The following is a 27,326-nucleotide window of genomic DNA, read 5'->3' on the forward strand; positions in this document are numbered from 1 at the left end:
GGTTTTTCCACACTAATACAAGTGCAAAAGTGGTTTCCTGCACCAACACAAGTGCGCTGCACCAACACAAGTGCGAAAAGTGGTTTTTCAACACTAACACAAGTGCGAAAAGTGGTTTTCAACACTAACACATGTGCGAAAAGTGGTTTTTCAACACTAACACAAGTGCGAAAAGTGGTTTTTCAACACTAACACAAGTGCGAAAAGTGTTTTTTCCACACTAATACAAGTGCGAAAAGTGGTTTTTCATCACTAACACAAGTGCGAAAAGTGGTTTTTCAACACTAACACAAGTGCGAAAGGTGGTTTTTCAACACTAACACAAGTGCGAAAAGTGTTTTTTCCACACTAATACAAGTGCAAAAGTGGTTTCCTGCACCAACACAAGTGCGAAAAGTGGTTTTTCAACACTAACACAAGTGCGAAAAGTGGTTTTTCAACACTAACACAAGTGCGAAAAGTGGTTTTTCAACACTAACACAAGTGCGAAAAGTGGTTTTTCAACACTAACACAAGTGCGAAAAGTGTTTTTTCCTCACTAATACAAGTGCAAAAGTGGTTTCCTGCACCAACACAAGTGCGAAAAGTGGTTTTTCAACACTAACACAAGTGCGAAAAGTGGTTTTTCAACACTAACACAAGTGCGAAAAGTGTTTTTTCCACACAAATACAAGTGCGAAAAGTGGTTTTTCATCACTAACACAAGTGCGAAAAGTGGTTTTTCAACACTAAAACAAGTGCGAAAAGTGGTTTTTCAACACTATCACAAGTGCAAAAAGTGTTTTTTCCACACTAATACAAGTGCAAAAGTGGTTTCCTGCACCAACACAAGTGCGAAAAGTGGTTTTTCAACACTAACACAAGTGCGAAAAGTGGTTTTTCAACACTAACACAAGTGCGAAAAGTGGTTTTTCCACACTAATACAAGTGCAAAAGTGGTTTCCTGCACCAACACAAGTGCGAAAAGTGGTTTTTCAACACTAACACAAGTGCGAAAAGTGGTTTTTCAATACTAACACAAGTGCGAAAAGTGGTTTTTCAACACTAACACAAGTGCAAAAAGTGTTTTTTCCACACTAATACAAGTGCAAAAGTGGTTTCCTGCACCAACACAAGTGCGAAAAGCGGTTTTTCAACACTAACACAAGTGCGAAAGGTGGTTTTTCAACACTAACACAAGTGCGAAAAGTGTTTTTTCCACACTAATACAAGTGCAAAAGTGGTTTCCTGCACCAACACAAGTGCGAAAAGTGGTTTTTCAACACTAACACAAGTGCGAAAAGTGGTTTTTCAACACTAACACAAGTGCGAAAAGTGGTTTTTCAACAATAACACAAGTGCGAAAAGTGTTTTTTCCTCACTAATACAAGTGCAAAAGTGGTTTCCTGCACCAACACAAGTGCGAAAAGTGGTTTTTCAATACTAACACAAGTGCGAAAAGTGGTTTTTCAACACTAACACAAGTGCAAAAAGTGTTTTTTCCACACTAATACAAGTGCAAAAGTGGTTTCCTGCACCAACACAAGTGCGAAAAGTGGTTTTTCAACACTAACACAAGTGCGAAAAGTGGTTTTTCAACACTAACACAAGTGCGAAAAGTGGTTTTTCAACACTAATACAAGTGCGAAAAGTGTTTTTTCCACACTAATACAAGTGCAAAAGTGGTTTCCTGCACCAACACAAGTGCGAAAAGTGGTTTTTCAACACTAATACAAGTGCGAAAGGTGGTTTTTCAACACTATCACAAGTGTGAAAAGTGTTTTTTCCACACTAATACAAGTGCAAGAGTGGTTTCCTGCACCAACACAAGTGCGAAAAGTGGTTTTTCAACACTAACACAAGTGCGAAAAGTGGTTTTTCAACAATAACACAAGTGCGAAAAGTGTTTTTTCCTCACTAATACAAGTGCAAAAGTGGTTTCCTGCACCAACACAAGTGCGAAAAGTGGTTTTTCAACACTAACACAAGTGCGAAAAGTGGTTTTTCAACACTAACACAAGTGCAAAAAGTGTTTTTTCCACACTAATACAAGTGCAAAAGTGGTTTCCTGCACCAACACAAGTGCGAAAAGCGGTTTTTCAACACTAACACAAGTGCGAAAGGTGGTTTTTCAACACTAACACAAGTGCGAAAAGTGGTTTTTCAACACTAACACAAGTGTGAAAAGTGGTTTCCTGCACCAACACAAGTGCGAAAAGTGGTTTTTCAACACTAACACAAGTGCGAAAAGTGGTTTTTCAACACTAACACAAGTGCGAAAAGTGGTTTTTCAACACTAACACAAGTGCAAAAAGTGGTTTTTCAACACTAACACAAGTGCGAAAAGTGTTTTTTCCTCACTAATACAAGTGCAAAAGTGGTTTCCTGCACCAACACAAGTGCGAAAAGTGGTTTTCAACACTAACACAAGTGCGAAAAGTGGTTTTTCAACACTAACACAAGTGCGAAAAGTGTTTTTTCCACACTAATACAAGTGCAAAAGTGGTTTCCTGCACCAACACAAGTGTGAAAAGTGGTTTTTCAACACTAACACAAGTGCGAAAGGTGGTTTTTCAACACTAACACAAGTGCGAAAAGTGTTTTTTCCACACTAATACAAGTGCAAAAGTGGTTTCCTGCACCAACACAAGTGCGAAAAGTGGTTTTTCAACACTAACACAAGTGCGAAAAGTGGTTTTTCAACACTAACACAAGTGCGAAAAGTGGTTTTTCAACACTAACACAAGTGCGAAAAGTGTTTTTTCCACACTAATACAAGTGCAAAAGTGGTTTCCTGCACCAACACAAGTGCGAAAAGTGGTTTTTCAACACTAATACAAGTGCGAAAGGTGGTTTTTCAACACTATCACAAGTGTGAAAAGTGTTTTTTCCACACTAATACAAGTGCAAAAGTGGTTTCCTTCACCAACACAAGTGCGAAAAGTGGTTTTTCAACACTAACACAAGTGCGAAAAGTGATTTTTCAACACTAACACAAGTGCGAAAAGTGGTTTTTCAACACTAACACAAGTGCGAAAAGTGGTTTTTCAACACTAACACAAGTGCGAAAAGTGTTTTTTCCTCACTAATACAAGTGCAAAAGTGGTTTCCTGCACCAACACAAGCACGAAAAGTGGTTTTTCAACACTAACACAAGTGCGAAAAGTGGTTTTTCAACACTAACACAAGTGCGAAAAGTGTTTTTTCCACACTAATACAAGTGCAAAAGTGGTTTCCTGCACCAACACAAGTGCGAAAAGTGGTTTTTCATCACTAACACAAGTGCGAAAAGTGTTTTTTCAACACTAACACAAGTGCGAAAAGTGGTTTTTCAACACTATCACAAGTGCGAAAAGTGGTTTTTCAACACTATCACAAGTGCAAAAAGTGTTTTTTCCACACTAATACAAGTGCAAAAGTGGTTTCCTGCACCAACACAAGTGCGAAAAGTGGTTTTTCAACACTAACACAAGTGCGAAAAGTGGTTTTTCAACACTAACACAAGTGCGAAAAGTGTTTTTTCCACACTAATACAAGTGCAAAAGTGGTTTCCTGCACCAACACAAGTGCGAAAAGTGGTTTTTCATCACTAACACAAGTGCGAAAAGTGGTTTTTCAACACTAACACAAGTGCGAAAAGTGGTTTTTCAACACTATCACAAGTGCAAAAAGTGTTTTTTCCACACTAATACAAGTGCAAAAGTGGTTTCCTGCACCAACACAAGTGCGAAAAGTGGTTTTTCAACACTAACACAAGTGTGAAAAGTGGTTTTTCAACACTAACACAAGTGCGAAAAGTGGTTTTTCCACACTAATACAAGTGCAAAAGTGGTTTCCTGCACCAACACAAGTGCGAAAAGTGGTTTTTCAACACTAACACAAGTGCGAAAAGTGGTTTTTCAACACTAACACAAGTGCGAAAAGTGGTTTTTCAAAACTAACACAAGTGCGAAAAGTGTTTTTTCCAAACTAATACAAGTGCAAAAGTGGTTTCCTGCACCAACACAATTGCGAAAAGTGGTTTTTCAACACTAACACAAGTGCGAAAAGTGGTTTTTCAACACTAACACAAGTGCGAAAAGTGTTTTTTCCACACTAATACAAGTGCAAAAGTGGTTTCCTGCACCAACACAAGTGCGAAAAGTGGTTTTTCAACACTAACACAAGTGCGAAAAGTGGTTTTCAACACTAACACAAGTGCGAAAAGTGGTTTTTCCACACTAATACAAGTGCAAAAGTGGTTTCCTGCACCAACACAAGTGCGAAAAGTGGTTTTTCAATACTAACACAAGTGCGAAAAGTGGTTTTTCAACACTAACACAAGTGCGAAAAGTGGTTTTTCAACACTAACACAAGTGCGAAAAGTGGTTTTTCAACACTAACACAAGTGCGGAAAGTGGTTTTTCAACACCAACACAAGTGCGAAAAGTGGTTTCTCCACACTAATACAAGTGCAAAAGTGGTTTCCTGCACCAACACAAGTGCGAAAAGTGGTTTTTCAACACTAACACAAGTGCGAAAAGTGGTTTTTCAACACTAACACAAGTGTGAAAAGTGGTTTCCTGCACCAACACAAGTGCGAAAAGTGGTTTTTCAACACTAACACAAGTGCGAAAAGTGGTTTTTCAACACTAACACAAGTGCGAAAAGTGGGTTTTCAACACTAACACAAGTGCAAAAAGTGGTTTTTCAACAATAACACAAGTGCGAAAAGTGTTTTTTCCTCACTAATACAAGTGCAAAAGTGGTTTCCTGCACCAACACAAGTGCGAAAAGTGGTTTTTCAATACTAACACAAGTGCGAAAAGTGGTTTTTCAACACTAACACAAGTGCAAAAAGTGTTTTTTCCACACTAATACAAGTGCAAAAGTGGTTTCCTGCACCAACACAAGTGCGAAAAGCGGTTTTTCAACACTAACACGAGTGCGAAAGGTGGTTTTTCAACACTAACACAAGTGCGAAAAGTGTTTTTTCCACACTAATACAAGTGCAAAAGTGGTTTCCTGCACCAACACAAGTGCGAAAAGTGGTTTTTCAACACTAACACAAGTGCGAAAAGTGGTTTTTCAACACTAACACAAGTGCGAAAAGTGGTTTTTCAACAATAACACAAGTGCGAAAAGTGTTTTTTCCTCACTAATACAAGTGCAAAAGTGGTTTCCTGCACCAACACAAGTGCGAAAAGTGGTTTTTCAATACTAACACAAGTGCGAAAAGTGGTTTTTCAACACTAACACAAGTGCAAAAAGTGTTTTTTCCACACTAATACAAGTGCAAAAGTGGTTTCCTGCACCAACTCAAGTGCGAAAAGTGGTTTCTCATCACTAACACAAGCGCGAAAAGTGGTTTTTCAACACTAACACAAGTGCGAAAAGTGGTTTTTCAACACTATCACAAGTGCAAAAAGTGTTTTTTCCACATTAATACAAGTGCAAAAGTGGTTTCCTGCACCAACACAAGTGCGAAAAGTGGTTTTTCAACACTAACACAAGTGCGAAAAGTGGTTTTTCAACACTAACACAAGTGCGAAAAGTGGTTTTTCCACACTAATACAAGTGCAAAAGTGGTTTCCTGCACGAACACAAGTGCGAAAAGTGGTTTTTCAACACTAACACAAGTGCGAAAAGTGGTTTTTCAACACTAACACAAGTGCGAAAAAGTGGTTTTTCAACACTAACACAAGTGCGAAAAGTGTTTTTTCCACACTAATACAAGTGCAAAAGTGGTTTCCTGCACCAACACAAGTGCGAAAAGTGGTTTTTCAACACTAACACAAGTGCGAAAAGTGGTTTTTCAACACTAACACAAGTGCGAAAAGTGTTTTTTCCACACTAATTCAAGTGCAAAAGTGGTTTACTGCACCAACACAAGTGCGAAAAGTGGTTTTTCAACACTAACGCAAGTGCGAAAAGTGGTTTTTCAACACTAACACAGTGCGAAAAGTGGTTTTTCCACACTAATACAAGTGCAAAAGTGGTTTCCTGCACCAACACAAGTGCGAAAAGTGGTTTTTCAACACTAACACAAGTGCGAAAAGTGGTTTTCAACACTAACACATGTGCTCATGTGCGAAAAGTGGTTTTTCAACACTAACACAAGTGCGAAAAGTGTTTTTCAACACTAACACAAGTGCGTAAAGTGTTTTTTCCACACTAATACAAGTGCGAAAAGTGTTTTTCATCCTAACACAAGTGCGAAAGTGGTTTTTCAACACTAACACAAGTGCGAAAGTGGTTTTTCAACACTAACACAAGTGCGAAAGTGTTTTTTCCACACTAATACAAGTGCGAAAAGTGGTTTTCAGCACAACACAAGTGCGAAAAGTGGTTTTCAACACTAACACAAGTGCGAAAAGTGGTTTTTCAACACTAACACAAGTGCGAAAAGTGTTTTTCAACACTAACACAAGTGCGAAAAGTGGTTTTTCAACACTAACACAAGTGCGAAAGAAGTGTTTTTCCTCACTAATACAAGTGCAAAGTGGTTTCCTGCACCAACACAAGTGCGAAAAGTGGTTTTTCAACACTAACACAAGTGCGAAAAGTGGTTTTTCAACACTAACACAAGTGCGAAAAGTGTTTTTTCCACACAAATACAAGTGCGAAAAGTGGTTTTTCATCACTAACACAAGTGCGAAAAGTGGTTTTTCAACACTAAAACAAGTGCGAAAAGTGGTTTTTCAACACTATCACAAGTGCAAAAAGTGTTTTTTCCACACTAATACAAGTGCAAAAGTGGTTTCCTGCACCAACACAAGTGCGAAAAGTGGTTTTTCAACACTAACACAAGTGCGAAAAGTGGTTTTTCAACACTAACACAAGTGCGAAAAGTGGTTTTTCCACACTAATACAAGTGCAAAAGTGGTTTCCTGCACCAACACAAGTGCGAAAAGTGGTTTTTCAACACTAACACAAGTGCGAAAAGTGGTTTTTCAATACTAACACAAGTGCGAAAAGTGGTTTTTCAACACTAACACAAGTGCAAAAAGTGTTTTTTCCACACTAATACAAGTGCAAAAGTGGTTTCCTGCACCAACACAAGTGCGAAAAGCGGTTTTTCAACACTAACACAAGTGCGAAAGGTGGTTTTTCAACACTAACACAAGTGCGAAAAGTGTTTTTTCCACACTAATACAAGTGCAAAAGTGGTTTCCTGCACCAACACAAGTGCGAAAAGTGGTTTTTCAACACTAACACAAGTGCGAAAAGTGGTTTTTCAACACTAACACAAGTGCGAAAAGTGGTTTTTCAACAATAACACAAGTGCGAAAAGTGTTTTTTCCTCACTAATACAAGTGCAAAAGTGGTTTCCTGCACCAACACAAGTGCGAAAAGTGGTTTTTCAATACTAACACAAGTGCGAAAAGTGGTTTTTCAACACTAACACAAGTGCAAAAAGTGTTTTTTCCACACTAATACAAGTGCAAAAGTGGTTTCCTGCACCAACACAAGTGCGAAAAGCGGTTTTTCAACACTAACACAAGTGCGAAAGGTGGTTTTTGAACACTAACACAAGTGCGAAAAGTGTTTTTTCCACACTAATACAAGTGCAAAAGTGGTTTCCTGCACCAACACAAGTGCGAAAAGTGGTTTCTCATCACTAACACAAGCGCGAAAAGTGGTTTTTCAACACTAACACAAGTGCGAAAAGTGGTTTTTCAACACTATCACAAGTGCAAAAAGTGTTTTTTCCACATTAATACAAGTGCAAAAGTGGTTTCCTGCACCAACACAAGTGCGAAAAGTGGTTTTTCAACACTAACACAAGTGCGAAAAGTGGTTTTTTTAACACTAACACAAGTGCGAAAAGTGGTTTTTCCACACTAATACAAGTGCAAAAGTGGTTTCCTGCACGAACACAAGTGCGAAAAGTGGTTTTTCAACACTAACACAAGTGCGAAAAGTGGTTTTTCAACACTAACACAAGTGCGAAAAAGTGGTTTTTCAACACTAACACAAGTGCGAAAAGTGTTTTTTCCACACTAATACAAGTGCAAAAGTGGTTTCCTGCACCAACACAAGTGCGAAAAGTGGTTTTTCAACACTAACACAAGTGCGAAAAGTGTTTTTTCCACACTAATTCAAGTGCAAAAGTGGTTTACTGCACCAACACAAGTGCGAAAAGTGGTTTTTCAACACTAACGCAAGTGCGAAAAGTGGTTTTTCAACACTAACACAAGTGCGAAAAGTGGTTTTTCCACACTAATACAAGTGCAAAAGTGGTTTCCTGCACCAACACAAGTGCGAAAAGTGGTTTTTCAACACTAACACAAGTGCAAAAAGTGGTTTTCAACACTAACACATGTGCGAAAAGTGGTTTTTCAACACTAACACAAGTGCGAAAAGTGGTTTTTCAACACTAACACAAGTGCGAAAAGTGTTTTTTCCACACTAATACAAGTGCGAAAAGTGGTTTTTCATCACTAACACAAGTGCGAAAAGTGGTTTTTCAACACTAACACAAGTGCGAAAGGTGGTTTTTCAACACTAACACAAGTGCGAAAAGTGTTTTTTCCACACTAATACAAGTGCAAAAGTGGTTTCCTGCACCAACACAAGTGTGAAAAGTGGTTTTTCAACACTAACACAAGTGCGAAAAGTGGTTTTTCAACACTACCACAAGTGCGAAAAGTGGTTTTTCATCACTAACACAAGTGCGAAAAGTGGTTTTTCAACACTAACACAAGTGCGAAAAGTGTTTTTTCCTCACTAATACAAGTGCAAAAGTGGTTTCCTGCACCAACACAAGTGCGAAAAGTGGTTTTTCAACACTAACACAAGTGCGAAAAGTGGTTTTTCAACACTAACACAAGTGCGAAAAGTGTTTTTTCCACACAAATACAAGTGCGAAAAGTGGTTTTTCATCACTAACACAAGTGCGAAAAGTGGTTTTTCAACACTAACACAAGTGCGAAAAGTGGTTTTTCAACACTATCACAAGTGCAAAAAGTGTTTTTTCCACACTAATACAAGTGCAAAAGTGGTTTCCTGCACCAACACAAGTGCGAAAAGTGGTTTTTCAACACTAACACAAGTGCGAAAAGTGGTTTTTCAACACTAACACAAGTGCGAAAAGTGGTTTTTCCACACTAATACAAGTGCAAAAGTGGTTTCCTGCACGAACACAAGTGCGAAAAGTGGTTTTTCAACACTAACACAAGTGCGAAAAGTGGTTTTTCAACACTAACACAAGTGCGAAAAGTGGTTTTTCAACACTAACACAAGTGCGAAAAGTGTTTTTTCCACACTAATACAAGTGCAAAAGTGGTTTCCTGCACCAACACAAGTGCGAAAAGTGGTTTTTCAACACTAACACAAGTGCGAAAAGTGGTTTTTCAACACTAACACAAGTGCGAAAAGTGGTTTTTCAACACTAACACAAGTGCGAAAAGTGGTTTTTCAACACTAACACAAGTGCGAAAAGTGTTTTTTCCTCACTAATACAAGTGCAAAAGTGGTTTCCTGCACCAACACCAGTGCGAAAAGTGGTTTTTCAACACTAACACAAGTGCGAAAAGTGGTTTTTCAACACTAACACAAGTGCGAAAAGTGTTTTTTCCACACTAATACAAGTGCGAAAAGTGGTTTTTCATCACTAACACAAGTGCGAAAAGTGGTTTTTCAACACTAACACAAGTGCGAAAAGTGGTTTTTCAACACTATCACAAGTGCAAAAAGTGTTTTTTCCACACTAATACAAGTGCAAAAGTGGTTTCCTGCACCAACACAAGTGCGAAAAGTGGTTTTTCAACACTAACACAAGTGCGAAAAGTGGTTTTTCAACACTAACACAAGTGCGAAAAGTGGTTTTTCCACACTAATACAAGTGCAAAAGTGGTTTCCTGCACGAACACAAGTGCGAAAAGTGGTTTTTCAACACTAACACAAGTGCGAAAAGTGGTTTTTCAACACTAACACAAGTGCGAAAAGTGGTTTTTCAACACTAACACAAGTGCGAAAAGTGTTTTTTCCACACTAATACAAGTGCAAAAAGTGGTTTCCTGCACCAACACAAGTGCGAAAAGTGGTTTTTCAACACTAACACAAGTGCGAAAAGTGGTTTTTCAACACTAACACAAGTGCGAAAAGTGTTTTTCAACACTAACACAAGTGCGAAAAGTGGTTTTTCAACACTAACACAAGTGCGAAAAGTGTTTTTTCCTCACTAATACAAGTGCAAAAGTGGTTTCCTGCACCAACACCAGTGCGAAAAGTGGTTTTTCAACACTAACACAAGTGCGAAAAGTGGTTTTTCAACACTAACACAAGTGCGAAAAGTGTTTTTTCCACACTAATACAAGTGCGAAAAGTGGTTTTTCATCACTAACACAAGTGCGAAAAGTGGTTTTTTCAACACTAACACAAGTGCGAAAAGTGGTTTTTCAACACTATCACAAGTGCAAAAAGGTTTTTTCCACACTAATACAAGTGCAAAAGTGGTTTCCTGCACCAACACAAGTGCAAAAAGTGGTTTTCAACACTAACACAAGTGCGAAAAGTGGTTTTTCAACACTAACACAAGTGCGAAAAGTGGTTTTTCCACACTAATACAAGTGCAAAGGTGGTTTCCTGCACAACACAAGTGCGAAAAGTGGTTTTTCAACACTAACACAAGTGCGAAAAGTGGTTTTCACACTAACACAAGTGCGAAAAGTGTTTTTTCCACACTAATACAAGTGCAAAAGTGGTTTCCTGCACCAACACAAGTGTGAAAAGTGGTTTTCAACACTAACACAAGTGCGAAAAGTGGTTTTTCAACACTAACATAAGTGCGAAAAGTGTTTTTTCCACACTAATACAAGTGCAAAAGTGGTTTCCTGCACAACACAAGTGCGAAAAGTGGTTTTTCAACACTAACACAAGTGCGAAAAGTGGTTTTTCCACACTAATACAAGTGCAAAAGTGGTTTCCTGCACCAACACAAGTGCGAAAAGTGGTTTTCAACACTAACACAAGTGCGAAAAGTGGTTTTTCAACACTAACACAAGTGCGAAAAGTGGTTTTTCAACACTAACACAAGTGCGAAAAGTGGTTTTTCAACACTAACACAAGTGCGAAAAGTGGTTTTTCAACACTAACACAAGTGCGAAAAGTGGTTTTTCCTCACTAATACAAGTGCAAAAGTGGTTTCCTGCACCAACACAAGTGCGAAAAGTGGTTTTTCAACACTAACACAAGTGCGAAAAGTGGTTTTTCAACACTAACACAAGTGCAAAAAGTGTTTTTTCCACACTAATACAAGTGCAAAAGTGGTTTCCTGCACCAACACAAGTGCGAAAAGCGGTTTTTCAACACTAACACAAGTGCGAAAGGTGGTTTTTCAACACTAACACAAGTGTGAAAAGTGGTTTCCTGCACCAACACAAGTGCGAAAAGTGGTTTTTCAACACTAACACAAGTGCGAAAAGTGGGTTTTTCAACACTAACACAAGTGTGAAAAGTGGTTTCCTGCACCAACACAAGTGCGAAAAAGTGGTTTTTCAACACTAACACAAGTGCGAAAAGTGGTTTTTCAACACTAACACAAGTGCGAAAAGTGGTTTTTCAACACTAACACAAGTGCAAAAAGTGGTTTTTCAACACTAACACAAGTGCGAAAAGTGTTTTTTCCTCACTAATACAAGTGCAAAAGTGGTTTCCTGCACCAACACAAGTGCGAAAAGTGGTTTTCAACACTAACACAAGTGCGAAAAGTGTTTTTTCCACACTAATACAAGTGCAAAAGTGGTTTCCTGCACCAACACAAGTGCGAAAAGTGGTTTTTCCACACTAACACAAGTGCGAAAAGTGGTTTTTCAACACTAACACAAGTGCGAAAAGTGGTTTTCAACACTAATACAAGTGCAAAAGTGGTTTCCTGCACCAACACAAGTGCGAAAAGTGGTTTTTCAACACTAACACAAGTGTGAAAAGTGGTTTTTCAACACTAACACAGGTGCGAAAAGTGGTTTTTCAACACTAAAACACAAGTGCGAAAAGTGTTTTTTTCCACACTAATACAAGTGCAAAAGTGGTTTCCTGCACCAACACAAGTGCGAAAAGTGGTTTTTCAACACTAACACAAGTGCGAAAAGTGGTTTTTCAACACTAACACAAGTGCGAAAAGTGGTTTTCAACACTAATACAAGTGCAAAAGTGGTTTCCTGCACCAACACAAGTGCGAAAAGTGGTTTTTCAACACTAACACAAGTGCGAAAAGTGGTTTTTCCACACTAATACAAGTGCAAAAGTGGTTTCCTGCACCAACACAAGTGCGAAAAGTGGTTTTCAACACTAACACAAGTGCGAAAGTGGTTTTTCAACACTAACACAAGTGCGAAAAGTGGTTTTTCAACACTAACACAAGTGCGAAAAGTGTTTTTCCTCACTAATACAAGTGCAAAAGTGGTTTTCAACACTAACACAAGTGCGAAAAGTGGTTTTCAACACTAACACAAGTGCGAAAAGTGGTTTTTCAACACTAACACAAGTGCGAAAAGTGTTTTTTCCACACTAATACAAGTGCGAAAGTGGTTTTCATCACTAACACAAGTGCGAAAAGTGGTTTTTCAACACTAACACAAGTGCGAAAAGTGGTTTTTCAACACTATCACAAGTGCAAAAAGTGTTTTTTCCACACTAATACAAAGTGCAAAAGTGGTTTCCTGCACCAACACAAGTGCGAAAAGTGGTTTTTCAACACTAACACAAGTGCGAAAAGTGGTTTTTCAACACTAACACAAGTGCGAAAAGTGGTTTTTCCACACTAATACAAGTGCAAAAGTGGTTTCCTGCACCAACACAAGTGCGAAAAGTGGTTTTTCAACACTAACACAAGTGCGAAAAGTGGTTTTTCAACACTAACACAAGTGCGAAAAGTGGTTTTAAAACACTAACACAAGTGCGAAAAGTGTTTTTTCCACACTAATACAAGTGCAAAAGTGGTTTCCTGCACCAACACAAGTGTGAAAAGTGGTTTTCAACACTAACACAAGTGCGAAAAGTGGTTTTTCAACACTAACACAAGTGCGAAAAGTGTTTTTTCCACACTAATACAAGTGCAAAAGTGGTTTCCTGCACCAACACAAGTGCGAAAAGTGGTTTTTCAACACTAACACAAGTGCGAAAAGTGGTTTTTCAACACTAACACAAGTGCGAAAAGTGGTTTTTCAACACTAACGCAAGTGCGAAAAGTGGTTTTTCAACACTAACACAAGTGCAAAAAGTGTTTTTTCCTCACTAATACAAGTGCAAAAGTGGTTTCCTGCACCAACACCAGTGCGAAAAGTGGTTTTTCAACACTAACACAAGTGCGAAAAGTGGTTTTTCAACACTAACACAAGTGCGAAAAGTGTTTTTTCCACACTAATACAAGTGTGAAAAGTGGTTTTTCATCACTAACACAAGTGCGAAAAGTGGTTTTTCAACACTAACACAAGTGCGAAAAGTGGTTTTTCAACACTATCACAAGTGCAAAAAGTGTTTTTTCCACACTAATACAAGTGCAAAAGTGGTTTCCTGCACCAACACAAGTGCGAAAAGTGGTTTTTCAACACTAACACAAGTGCGAAAAGTGGTTTTTCAACACTAACACAAGTGCGAAAAGTGGTTTTTCCACACTAATACAAGTGCAAAAGTGGTTTCCTGCACCAACACAAGTGCGAAAAGTGGTTTTTCAACACTAACACAAGTGCGAAAAGTGGTTTTTCAACACTAACACAAGTGCGAAAAGTGGTTTTCAACACTAACACAAGTGCGAAAAGTGTTTTTTCCACACTAATACAAGTGCAAAAGTGGTTTCCTGCACCAACACAAGTGTGAAAAGTGGTTTTCAACACTAACACAAGTGCGAAAAGTGGTTTTTCAACACTAACACAAGTGCGAAAAGTGTTTTTTCCACACTAATACAAGTGCAAAAGTGGTTTCCTGCACCAACACAAGTGCGAAAAGTGGTTTTTCAACACTAACACAAGTGCGAAAAGTGGTTTTTCCACACTAATACAAGTGCAAAAGTGGTTTCCTGCACCAACACAAGTGCGAAAAGCGTTTTCAACACTAACACAAGTGCGAAAAGTGGTTTTTCAACACTAACACAAGTGTGAAAAGTGGTTTCCTGCACCAACACAAGTGCGAAAAGTGGTTTTTCAACACTAACACAAGTGCGAAAAGTGGTTTTTCAACACTAACACAAGTGCGAAAAGTGGTTTTTCAACACTAACACAAGTGCAAAAAGTGGTTTTTCAACACTAACACAAGTGCGAATAGTGTTTTTTCCTAACTAATACAAGTGCAAAAGTGGTTTCCTGCACCAACACAAGTGCGAAAAGTGGTTTTTCAAACACTAACACAAGTGCGAAAAGTGGTTTTTCAACACTAACACAAGTGCGAAAAGTGTTTTTTCCACACTAATACAAGTGCAAAAGTGGTTTCCTGCACCAACACAAGTGCGAAAAGTGTTTTTCAACACTAACACAAGTGCGAAAGGTGGTTTTTCAACACTAACACAAGTGCGAAAAGTGTTTTTTCCACACTAATACAAGTGCAAAAGTGGTTTCCTGCACCAACACAAGTGCGAAAAGTGGTTTTTCAACACTAACACAAGTGCGAAAAGTGGTTTTTCAACACTAACACAAGTGCGAAAAGTGGTTTTTCAACACTAACACAAGTGCGAAAAGTGTTTTTTCCACACTAATACAAGTGCAAAAGTGGTTTCCTGCACCAACACAAGTGCGAAAAGTGGTTTTTCAACACTAATACAAGTGCGAAAGGTGGTTTTTCAACACTATCACAAGTGTGAAAAGTGTTTTTTCCACACTAATACAAGTGCAAAAGTGGTTTCCTGCACCAACACAAGTGCGAAAAGTGGTTTTTCAACACTAACACAAGTGCGAAAAGTGGTTTTTCCACACTAATACAAGTGCAAAAGTGGTTTCCTGCACCAACACAAGTGCGAAAAGTGGTTTTTCAACACTAACACAAGTGCGAAAAGTGGTTTTTCAACACTAACACAAGTGCGAAAAGTGGTTTTAAAACACTAACACAAGTGCGAAAAGTGTTTTTTCCACACTAATACAAGTGCAAAAGTGGTTTCCTGCACCAACACAAGTGTGAAAAGTGGTTTTCAACACTAACACAAGTGCGAAAAGTGGTTTTTCAACACTAACACAAGTGCGAAAAGTGTTTTTTCCACACTAATACAAGTGCAAAAGTGGTTTCCTGCACCAACACAAGTGCGAAAAGTGGTTTTTCAACACTAACACAAGTGCGAAAAGTGGTTTTTCAACACTAACACAAGTGCGAAAAGTGGTTTTTCAACACTAACGCAAGTGCGAAAAGTGGTTTTTCAACACTAACACAAGTGCAAAAAGTGTTTTTTCCTCACTAATACAAGTGCAAAAGTGGTTTCCTGCACCAACACCAGTGCGAAAAGTGGTTTTTCAACACTAACACAAGTGCGAAAAGTGGTTTTTCAACACTAACACAAGTGCGAAAAGTGTTTTTTCCACACTAATACAAGTGTGAAAAGTGGTTTTTCATCACTAACACAAGTGCGAAAAGTGGTTTTTCAACACTAACACAAGTGCGAAAAGTGGTTTTTCAACACTATCACAAGTGCAAAAAGTGTTTTTTCCACACTAATACAAGTGCAAAAGTGGTTTCCTGCACCAACACAAGTGCGAAAAGTGGTTTTTCAACACTAACACAAGTGCGAAAAGTGGTTTTTCAACACTAACACAAGTGCGAAAAGTGGTTTTTCCACACTAATACAAGTGCAAAAGTGGTTTCCTGCACCAACACAAGTGCGAAAAGTGGTTTTTTCAACACTAACACAAGTGCGAAAAGTGGTTTTTCAACACTAACACAAGTGCGAAAAGTGGTTTTCAACACTAACACAAGTGCGAAAAGTGTTTTTTCCACACTAATACAAGTGCAAAAGTGGTTTCCTGCACCAACACAAGTGTGAAAAGTGGTTTTCAACACTAACACAAGTGCGAAAAGTGGTTTTTCAACACTAACACAAGTGCGAAAAGTGTTTTTTCCACACTAATACAAGTGCAAAAGTGGTTTCCTGCACCAACACAAGTGCGAAAAGTGGTTTTTCAACACTAACACAAGTGCGAAAAGTGGTTTTTCCACACTAATACAAGTGCAAAAGTGGTTTCCTGCACCAACACAAGTGCGAAAAGCGGTTTTCAACACTAACACAAGTGCGAAAAGTGGTTTTTCAACACTAACACAAGTGTGAAAAGTGGTTTCCTGCACCAACACAAGTGCGAAAAGTGGTTTTTCAACACTAACACAAGTGCGAAAAGTGGTTTTTCAACACTAACACAAGTGCGAAAAGTGGTTTTTCAACACTAACACAAGTGCAAAAAGTGGTTTTCAACACTAACACAAGTGCGAATAGTGTTTTTTCCTAACTAATACAAGTGCAAAAGTGGTTTCCTGCACCAACACAAGTGCGAAAAGTGGTTTTTCAACACTAACACAAGTGCGAAAAGTGGTTTTTCAACACTAACACAAGTGCGAAAAGTGTTTTTTCCACACTAATACAAGTGCAAAAGTGGTTTCCTGCACCAACACAAGTGCGAAAAGTGGTTTTTCAACACTAACACAAGTGCGAAAGGTGGTTTTTCAACACTAACACAAGTGCGAAAAGTGTTTTTTCCACACTAATACAAGTGCAAAAGTGGTTTCCTGCACCAACACAAGTGCGAAAAGTGGTTTTTCAACACTAACACAAGTGCGAAAAGTGGAACACTAACACAAGTGCGAAAAGTGGTTTTTCAACACTAACACAAGTGCGAAAAGTGTTTTTTCCACACTAATACAAGTGCAAAAGTGGTTTCCTGCACCAACACAAGTGCGAAAAGTGGTTTTTCAACACTAATACAAGTGCGAAAGGTGGTTTTTCAACACTATCACAAGTGTGAAAAGTGTTTTTTCCACACTAATACAAGTGCAAAAGTGGTTTCCTGCACCAACACAAGTGCGAAAAGTGGTTTTTCAACACTAACACAAGTGCGAAAAGTGGTTTTTCAACACTAACACAAGTGCGAAAAGTGGTTTTTCAACACTAACACAAGTGCGAAAAGTGGTTTTTCAACACTAACACAAGTGCGAAAAGTGTTTTTTCCACACTAATACAAGTGCAAAAGTGGTTTCCTGCACCAACACAAGTGCGAAAAGTGGTTTTTCAACACTAACACAAGTGCGAAAAGTGGTTTTTCAACACTAACACAAGGGCGAAAAGTGGTTTTTCAACACTAACACAAGTGCGAAAAGTGGTTTTTCAACACTAACACAAGTGCGAAAAGTGTTTTTTCCTCAATAATACAAGTGCAAAAGTGGTTTCCTGCACAACACAAGTGCGAAAAGTGGTTTTTCAACACTAACACAAGTGCGAAAAGTGGTTTATTTCAACACTAACACAAGTGCGAAAAGTGTTTTACCCACACTAATACAAGTGCAAAAGTGGTTTTCTGCACCAACACAAGTGCGAAAAGTGGTTTTTCATCACTAACACAAGTGCGAAAAGTGGTTTTTCAACACTAACACAAGTGCGAAAAGTGATTTTTCAACACTATCACAAGTGCAAAAAGTGTTTTTCCACACTAATACAAGTGCAAAAGTGGTTTCCTGCACCAACACAAGTGCGAAAAGTGGTTTTTCAACACTAACACAAGTGCGAAAAGTGGTTTTCAACACTAACACAAGTGCGTAAAGTGGTTTTTCCACACTAATAAAAGTGCAGAAGTGGTTTCCTGCACCAACACAAGTGCGAAAAGTGGTTTTTCAACACTAACACAAGTGCGAAAAGTGGTTTTTCAACACTAACACAAGTGCGAAAAGTGGTTTTTCAACACTAACACAAGTGCGAAAAGTGGTTTTTCAACACTAACACAAGTGCGAAAAGTGTTTTTTCCTCACTAATACAAGTGCAAAAGTGGTTTCCTGCACCAACACAAGTGCGAAAAGTGGTTTTTCAACACTAACACAAGCGCGAAAAGTGGTTTTTCAACACTAACACAAGTGCGAAAAGTGGTTTTTCAACACTATCACAAGTGCAAAAAGTGTTTTTTCCACATTAATACAAGTGCAAAAGTGGTTTCCTGCACCAACACAAGTGCGAAAAGTGGTTTTTCAACACTAACACAAGTGCGAAAAGTGGTTTTTCAACACTAACACAAGTGCGAAAAGTGGTTTTTCCACACTAATACAAGTGCAAAAGTGGTTTCCTGCACGAACACAAGTGCGAAAAGTGGTTTTTCAACACTAACACAAGTGCGAAAAAGTGGTTTTTCAACACTAACACAAGTGCGAAAAGTGTTTTTTCCACACTAATACAAGTGCAAAAGTGGTTTCCTGCACCAACACAAGTGCGAAAAGTGGTTTTTCAACACTAACACAAGTGCGAAAAGTGGTTTTTCAACACTAACACAAGTGCGAAAAGTGTTTTTTCCACACTAATTCAAGTGCAAAAGTGGTTTACTGCACCAACACAAGTGCGAAAAGTGGTTTTTCAACACTTACGCAAGTGCGAAAAGTGGTTTTTCAACACTAACACAAGTGCGAAAAGTGGTTTTTCCACACTAATACAAGTGCAAAAGTGGTTTCCTGCACCAACACAAGTGCGAAAAGTGGTTTTTCAACACTAACACAAGTGCGAAAAGTGGTTTTCCAACACTAACACATGTGCGAAAAGTGGTTTTTCAACACTAACACAAGTGCGAAAAGTGGTTTTTCAACACTAACACAAGTGCGAAAAGTGTTTTTTCCACACTAATACAAGTGCGAAAAGTGGTTTTTCATCACTAACACAAGTGCGAAAAGTGGTTTTTCAACACTAACACAAGTGCGAAAGGTGGTTTTTCAACACTAACACAAGTGTGAAAAGTGTTTTTTCCACACTAATACAAGTGCAAAAGTGGTTTCCTGCACCAACACAAGTGCGAAAAGTGGTTTTTCAACACTAACACAAGTGCGAAAAGTGGTTTTTCAACACTAACACAAGTGCGAAAAGTGGTTTTTCAACACTAACACAAGTGCGAAAAGTGGTTTTTCAACACTAACACAAGTGCGAAAAGTGTTTTTTCCTCACTAATACAAGTGCAAAAGTGGTTTCCTGCACCAACACAAGTGCGAAAAGTGGTTTTTCAACACTAACACAAGTGCGAAAAGTGGTTTTTCAACACTAACACAAGTGCGAAAAGTGTTTTTTCCACACAAATACAAGTGCGAAAAGTGGTTTTTCATCACTAACACAAGTGCGTAAAGTGGTTTTTCAACACTATCACAAGTGCAAAAAGTGTTTTTTCCACACTAATACAAGTGCAAAAGTGGTTTCCTGCACCAACACAAGTGCGAAAAGTGGTTTTTCAACACTAACACAAGTGCGAAAAGTGGTTTTTCAACACTAACACAAGTGCGAAAAGTGGTTTTTCCACACTAATACAAGTGCAAAAAGTGGTTTCCTGCACCAACACAAGTGCGAAAAGTGGTTTTTCAACACTAACACAAGTGCGAAAAGTGGTTTTTCCACACTAATACAAGTGCAAAAGTGGTTTCCTGCACCAACACAAGTGCGAAAAGTGGTTTTTCAACACTAACACAAGTGCGAAAAGTGGTTTTTCAACACTAACACAAGTGCGAAAAGTGGTTTTTCAACACTAACACAAGTGCGAAAAGTGTTTTTTCCACACTAATACAAGTGCAAAAGTGGTTTCCTGCACCAACACAAGTGTGAAAAGTGGTTTTCAACACTAACACAAGTGCGAAAAGTGGTTTTTCAACACTAACACAAGTGCGAAAAGTGTTTTTTCCACACTAATACAAGTGCAAAAGTGGTTTCCTGCACCAACACAAGTGCGAAAAGTGGTTTTTCAACACTAACACAAGTGCGAAAAGTGGTTTTTCCTCAATAATACAAGTGCAAAAGTGGTTTCCTGCACCAACACAAGTGCGAAAAGTGGTTTTTCAACACTAACACAAGTGCGAAAAGTGGTTTTTCAACACTAACACAAGTGCGAAAAGTGTTTTTCCCACACTAATACAAGTGCAAAAGTGGTTTCCTGCACCAACACAAGTGCGAAAAGTGGTTTTTCATCACTAACACAAGTGCGAAAAGTGGTTTTTCAACACTAACACAAGTGCGAAAAGTGATTTTTCAACACTATCACAAGTGCAAAAAGTGTTTTTTCCACACTAATACAAGTGCAAAAGTGGTTTTTCACACTAACACAAGTGCGAAAAGTGGTTTTCAACACTAACACAAGTGCGTAAAGTGGTTTTTCAACACTAACACAAGTGCGAAAAGTGGTTTTTCAACACTAACACAAGTGCGAAAAGTGGTTTTTCAACACTAACACAAGTGCGAAAAGTGTTTTTTCCTCACTAATACAAGTGCAAAAGTGGTTTCCTGCACCAACACAAGTGCGAAAAGTGGTTTTTCAACACTAACACAAGCGCGAAAAGTGGTTTTTCAACACTAACACAAGTGCGAAAAGTGGTTTTTCAACACTATCACAAGTGCAAAAAGTGTTTTTTCCACATTAATACAAGTGCAAAAGTGGTTTCCTGCACCAACACAAGTGCGAAAAGTGGTTTTTCAACACTAACACAAGTGCGAAAAGTGGTTTTTCAACACTAACACAAGTGCGAAAAGTGGTTTTTCCACACTAATACAAGTGCAAAAGTGGTTTCCTGCACGAACACAAGTGCGAAAAGTGGTTTTTCAACACTAACACAAGTGCGAAAAAGTGGTTTTTCAACACTAACACAAGTGCGAAAAGTGTTTTTTCCACACTAATACAAGTGCAAAAGTGGTTTCCTGCACCAACACAAGTGCGAAAAGTGGTTTTTCAACACTAACACAAGTGCGAAAAGTGGTTTTTCAACACTAACACAAGTGCGAAAAGTGTTTTTTCCACACTAATTCAAGTGCAAAAGTGGTTTACTGCACCAACACAAGTGCGAAAAGTGGTTTTTCAACACTTACGCAAGTGCGAAAAGTGGTTTTTCAACACTAACACAAGTGCGAAAAGTGGTTTTTCCACACTAATACAAGTGCAAAAGTGGTTTCCTGCACCAACACAAGTGCGAAAAGTGGTTTTTCAACACTAACACAAGTGCGAAAAGTGGTTTTCAACACTAACACATGTGCGAAAAGTGGTTTTTCAACACTAACACAAGTGCGAAAAGTGGTTTTTCAACACTAACACAAGTGCGAAAAGTGTTTTTTCCACACTAATACAAGTGCGAAAAGTGGTTTTTCATCACTAACACAAGTGCGAAAAGTGGTTTTTCAACACTAACACAAGTGCGAAAGGTGGTTTTTCAACACTAACACAAGTGCGAAAAGTGTTTTTTCCACACTAATACAAGTGCAAAAGTGGTTTCCTGCACCAACACAAGTGCGAAAAGTGGTTTTTCAACACTAACACAAGTGCGAAAAGTGGTTTTTCAACACTAACACAAGTGCGAAAAGTGGTTTTTCAACACTAACACAAGTGCGAAAAGTGGTTTTTCAACACTAACACAAGTGCGAAAAGTGTTTTTTCCTCACTAATACAAGTGCAAAAGTGGTTTCCTGCACCAACACAAGTGCGAAAAGTGGTTTTTCAACACTAACACAAGTGCGAAAAGTGGTTTTTCAACACTAACACAAGTGCGAAAAGTGTTTTTTCCACACAAATACAAGTGCGAAAAGTGGTTTTTCATCACTAACACAAGTGCGTAAAGTGGTTTTTCAACACTATCACAAGTGCAAAAAGTGTTTTTTCCACACTAATACAAGTGCAAAAGTGGTTTCCTGCACCAACACAAGTGCGAAAAGTGGTTTTTCAACACTAACACAAGTGCGAAAAGTGGTTTTTCAACACTAACACAAGTGCGAAAAGTGGTTTTTCCACACTAATACAAGTGCAAAAGTGGTTTCCTGCACCAACACAAGTGCGAAAAGTGGTTTTTCAACACTAACACAAGTGCGAAAAGTGGTTTTTCCACACTAATACAAGTGCAAAAGTGGTTTCCTGCACCAACACAAGTGCGAAAAGTGGTTTTTCAACACTAACACAAGTGCGAAAAGTGGTTTTTCAACACTAACACAAGTGCGAAAAGTGGTTTTTCAACACTAACACAAGTGCGAAAAGTGTTTTTTCCACACTAATACAAGTGCAAAAGTGGTTTCCTGCACCAACACAAGTGTGAAAAGTGGTTTTCAACACTAACACAAGTGCGAAAAGTGGTTTTTCAACACTAACACAAGTGCGAAAAGTGTTTTTTCCACACTAATACAAGTGCAAAAGTGGTTTCCTGCACCAACACAAGTGCGAAAAGTGGTTTTTCAACACTAACACAAGTGCGAAAAGTGGTTTTTCCTCAATAATACAAGTGCAAAAGTGGTTTCCTGCACCAACACAAGTGCGAAAAGTGGTTTTTCAACACTAACACAAGTGCGAAAAGTGGTTTTTCAACACTAACACAAGTGCGAAAAGTGTTTTTCCCACACTAATACAAGTGCAAAAGTGGTTTCCTGCACCAACACAAGTGCGAAAAGTGGTTTTTCATCACTAACACAAGTGCGAAAAGTGGTTTTTCAACACTAACACAAGTGCGAAAAGTGATTTTTCAACACTATCACAAGTGCAAAAAGTGTTTTTTCCACACTAATACAAGTGCAAAAGTGGTTTTTCAACACTAACACAAGTGCGAAAAGTGGTTTTCAACACTAACACAAGTGCGTAAAGTGGTTTTTCCACACTAATAAAAGTGCAGAAGTGGTTTCCTGCACCAACACAAGTGCGAAAAGTGGTTTTTCAACACTAACACAAGTGCTAAAAGTGGTTTTTCAACACTAACACAAGTGCGAAAAGTGGTTTTTCAACACTAACACAAGTGCGAAAAGTGTTTTTTCCTCACTAATACAAGTGCAAAAGTGGTTTCCTGCACCAACACAAGTGCGAAAAGTGGTCTTTCAACACTAACACAAGTGCGAAAAGTGGTTTTTGAACACTAACACAAGTGCGAAAAGTGTTTTTTCCTCACTAATACAAGTGCAAAAGTGGTTTCCTGCACCAACACAAGTGCGAAAAGTGGTCTTTCAACACTAACACAAGTGCGAAAAGTGGTTTTTCAACACTAACACAAGTGCGAAAAGTGTTTTTTCCTCACTAATACAAGTGCAAAAGTGGTTTTCTGCACCAACACAAGTGCGAAAAGTGGTTTCTCATCACTAACACAAGCGCGAAAAGTGGTTTTTCAACACTAACACAAGTGCGAAAAGTGGTTTTTCAACACTATCACAAGTGCAAAAAGTGTTTTTTCCACATTAATACAAGTGCAAAAGTGGTTTCCAGCACCAACACAAGTGCGAAAAGTGGTTTTTCAACACTAACACAAGTGCGAAAAGTGGTTTTTCAACACTAACACAAGTGCGAAAAGTGGTTTTTCCACACTAATACAAGTGCAAAAGTGGTTTCCTGCACGAACACAAGTGCGAAAAGTGGTTTTTCAACACTAACACAAGTGCGAAAAGTGGTTTTTCAACACTAACACAAGTGCGAAAAAGTGGTTTTTCAACACTAACACAAGTGCGAAAAGTGTTTTTTCCACACTAATACAAGTGCAAAAGTGGTTTCCTGCACCAACACAAGTGCGAAAAGTGGTTTTTCAACACTAACACAAGTGCGAAAAGTGGTTTTTCAACACTAACACAAGTGCGAAAAGTGTTTTTTCCACACTAATTCAAGTGCAAAAGTGGTTTACTGCACCAACACAAGTGCGAAAAGTGGATTTTCAACACTAACGCAAGTGCGAAAAGTGGTTTTTCAACACTAACACAAGTGCGAAAAGTGGTTTTTCCACACTAATACAAGTGCAAAAGTGGTTTCCTGCACCAACACAAGTGCGAAAAGTGGTTTTTCAACACTAACACAAGTGCGAAAAGTGGTTTTCAACACTAACACATGTGCGAAAAGTGGTTTTTCAACACTAACACAAGTGCGAAAAGTGGTTTTTCAACACTAACACAAGTGCGAAAAGTGTTTTTTCCACACTAATACAAGTGCGAAAAGTGGTTTTTCATCACTAACACAAGTGCAAAAAGTGGTTTTTCAACACTAACACAAGTGCGAAAGGTGGTTTTTCAACACTAACACAAGTGCGAAAAGTGTTTTTTCCACACTAATACAAGTGCAAAAGTGGTTTCCTGCACCAACACAAGTGCGAAAAGTGGTTTTTCAACACTAACACAAGTGCGAAAAGTGGTTTTTCAACACTAACACAAGTGCGAAAAGTGGTTTTTCAACACTAACACAAGTGCGAAAAGTGGTTTTTCAACACTAACACAAGTGCGAAAAGTGTTTTTTCCTCACTAATACAAGTGCAAAAGTGGTTTCCTGCACCAACACAAGTGCGAAAAGTGGTTTTTCAACACTAACACAAGTGCGAAAAGTGGTTTTTCAACACTAACACAAGTGCGAAAAGTGTTTTTTCCACACAAATACAAGTGCGAAAAGTGGTTTTTCATCACTAACACAAGTGCGAAAAGTGGTTTTTCAACACTAACACAAGTGCGAAAAGTGGTTTTTCAACACTATCACAAGTGCAAAAAGTGTTTTTTCCACACTAATACAAGTGCAAAAGTGGTTTCCTGCACCAACACAAGTGTGAAAAGTGGTTTTCAACACTAACACAAGTGCGAAAAGTGGTTTTTCAACACTAACACAAGTGCGAAAAGTGTTTTTTCCACACTAATACAAGTGCAAAAGTGGTTTCCTGCACCAACACAAGTGCGAAAAGTGGTTTTTCAACACTAACACAAGTGCGAAAAGTGGTTTTTCAACACTAACACAAGTGCGAAAAGTGGTTTTTTCAACACTAACACAAGTGCGAAAAGTGTTTTTTTCCTCACTAATACAAGTGCAAAAGTGGTTTCCTGCACCAACACCAGTGCGAAAAAGTGGTTTTTCAACACTAACACAAGTGCGAAAAGTGGTTTTTCAACACTAACACAAGTGCGAAAAGTGTTTTTTCCACACTAATACAAGTGCGAAAAGTGGTTTTTCATCACTAACACAAGTGCGAAAAGTGGTTTTTCACACTAACACAAGTGCGAAAAGTGGTTTTTCAACACTAACACAAGTGCGAAAAGTGGTTTTTCAACACTAACACAAGTGCGAAAAGTGGTTTTTCAACACTAACACAAGTGCGAAAAGTGGTTTCCTGCACCAACACAAGTGCGAAAAGTGGTTTTTCAACACTAACACAAGTGCGAAAAGTGGTTTTTCAACACTAACACAAGTGCGAAAAGTGGTTTTTCAACACTAACACAAGTGCGAAAAGTGTTTTTTCCACACTAATACAAGTGCAAAAGTGGTTTCCTGCACCAACACAAGTGTGAAAAGTGGTTTTCAACACCAACACAAGTGCGAAAAGTGGTTTTTCAACACTAACACAAGTGCGAAAAGTGTTTTTTCCACACTAATACAAGTGCAAAAGTGGTTTCCTGCACCAACACAAGTGCGAAAAGTGGTTTTTCAACACTAACACAAGTGCGAAAAGTGGTTTTTCCACACTAATACAAGTGCAAAAGTGGTTTCCTGCACCAACACAAGTGCGAAAAGTGGTTTTCAACACTAACACAAGTGAGAAAAGTGGTTTTTCAACACTAACACAAGTGCGAAAAGTGGTTTTTCAACACTAACACAAGTGCGAAAGTGGTTTTTCCACACTAATACAAGTGCAAAAGTGGTTTTCTGCACCAACACAAGTGCGAAAAGTGGTTTTTCAACACTAACACATGTGCGAAAAGTGGTTTTTCAACACTAACACAAGTGTGAAAAGTGGTTTCCTGCACCAACACAAGTGCGAAAAGTGGTTTTTCAACACTAACACAAGTGCGAAAAGTGGTTTTTCAACACTAACACAAGTGCGAAAAGTGGTTTTTCAACACTAACACAAGTGCAAAAAGTGGTTTTTCAACACTAACACAAGTGCGAAAAGTGTTTTTTCCTCACTAATACAAGTGCAAAAGTGGTTTCCTGCACCAACACAAGTGCGAAAAGTGGTTTTTCAACACTAACACAAGTGCGAAAAGTGGTTTTTCAACACTAACACAAGTGCGAAAAGTGTTTTTTCCACACTAATACAAGTGCAAAAGTGGTTTCCTGCACCAACACAAGTGCGAAAAGTGGTTTTTCAACACTAACACAAGTGCGAAAGGTGGTTTTTCAACACTAACACAAGTGCGAAAAGTGTTTTTTCCACACTAATACAAGTGCAAAAGTGGTTTCCTGCACCAACACAAGTGCGAAAAGTGGTTTTTCAACACTAACACAAGTGCGAAAAGTGGTTTTTCAACACTAACACAAGTGCGAAAAGTGGTTTTTCAACACTAACACAAGTGCGAAAAGTGTTTTTTCCACACTAATACAAGTGCAAAAGTGGTTTCCTGCACCAACACAAGTGCGAAAAGTGGTTTTTCAACACTAATACAAGTGCGAAAGGTGGTTTTTCAACACTATCACAAGTGTGAAAAGTGTTTTTTTCCACACTAATACAAGTGCAAAAGTGGTTTCCTGCACCAACACAAGTGCGAAAAGTGGTTTTTCAACACTAACACAAGTGCGAAAAGTGGTTTTTCAACAATAACACAAGTGCGAAAAGTGTTTTTTCCTCACTAATACAAGTGCAAAAGTGGTTTCCTGCACCAACACAAGTGCGAAAAGTGGTTTTTCAACACTAACACAAGTGCGAAAAGTGGTTTTTCAACACTAACACAAGTGCAAAAAGTGTTTTTTCCACACTAATACAAGTGCAAAAGTGGTTTCCTGCACCAACACAAGTGCGAAAAGCGGTTTTTCAACACTAACACAAGTGCGAAAGATGGTTTTTCAACACTAACACAAGTGCGAAAAGTGGTTTTTCAACACTAACACAAGTGTGAAAAGTGGTTTCCTGCACCAACACAAGTGCGAAAAGTGGTTTTTCAACACTAACACAAGTGCGAAAAGTGGTTTTTCAACACTAACACAAGTGCGAAAAGTGGTTTTTCAACACTAACACAAGTGCAAAAAGTGGTTTTTCAACACTAACACAAGTGCGAAAAGTGGTTTTTCAACACTAACACAAGTGCGAAAAGTGTTTTTTCCACACTAATACAAGTGCAAAAGTGGTTTCCTGCACCAACACAAGTGCGAAAAGTGGTTTTTCAACACTAATACAAGTGCGAAAGGTGGTTTTTCAACACTATCACAAGTGTGAAAAGTGTTTTTTCCACACTAATACAAGTGCAAAAGTGGTTTCGTTCACCAACACAAGTGCGAAAAGTGGTTTTTCAACACTAACACAAGTGCGAAAAGTGATTT

This window comes from Myxine glutinosa, chromosome 6, assembly GCF_964187855.1.
Source record: "Myxine glutinosa chromosome 6, kmMyxGlut1.1, whole genome shotgun sequence".
NCBI classification, from domain to species: Eukaryota; Metazoa; Chordata; class Myxini; order Myxiniformes; family Myxinidae; genus Myxine; species Myxine glutinosa.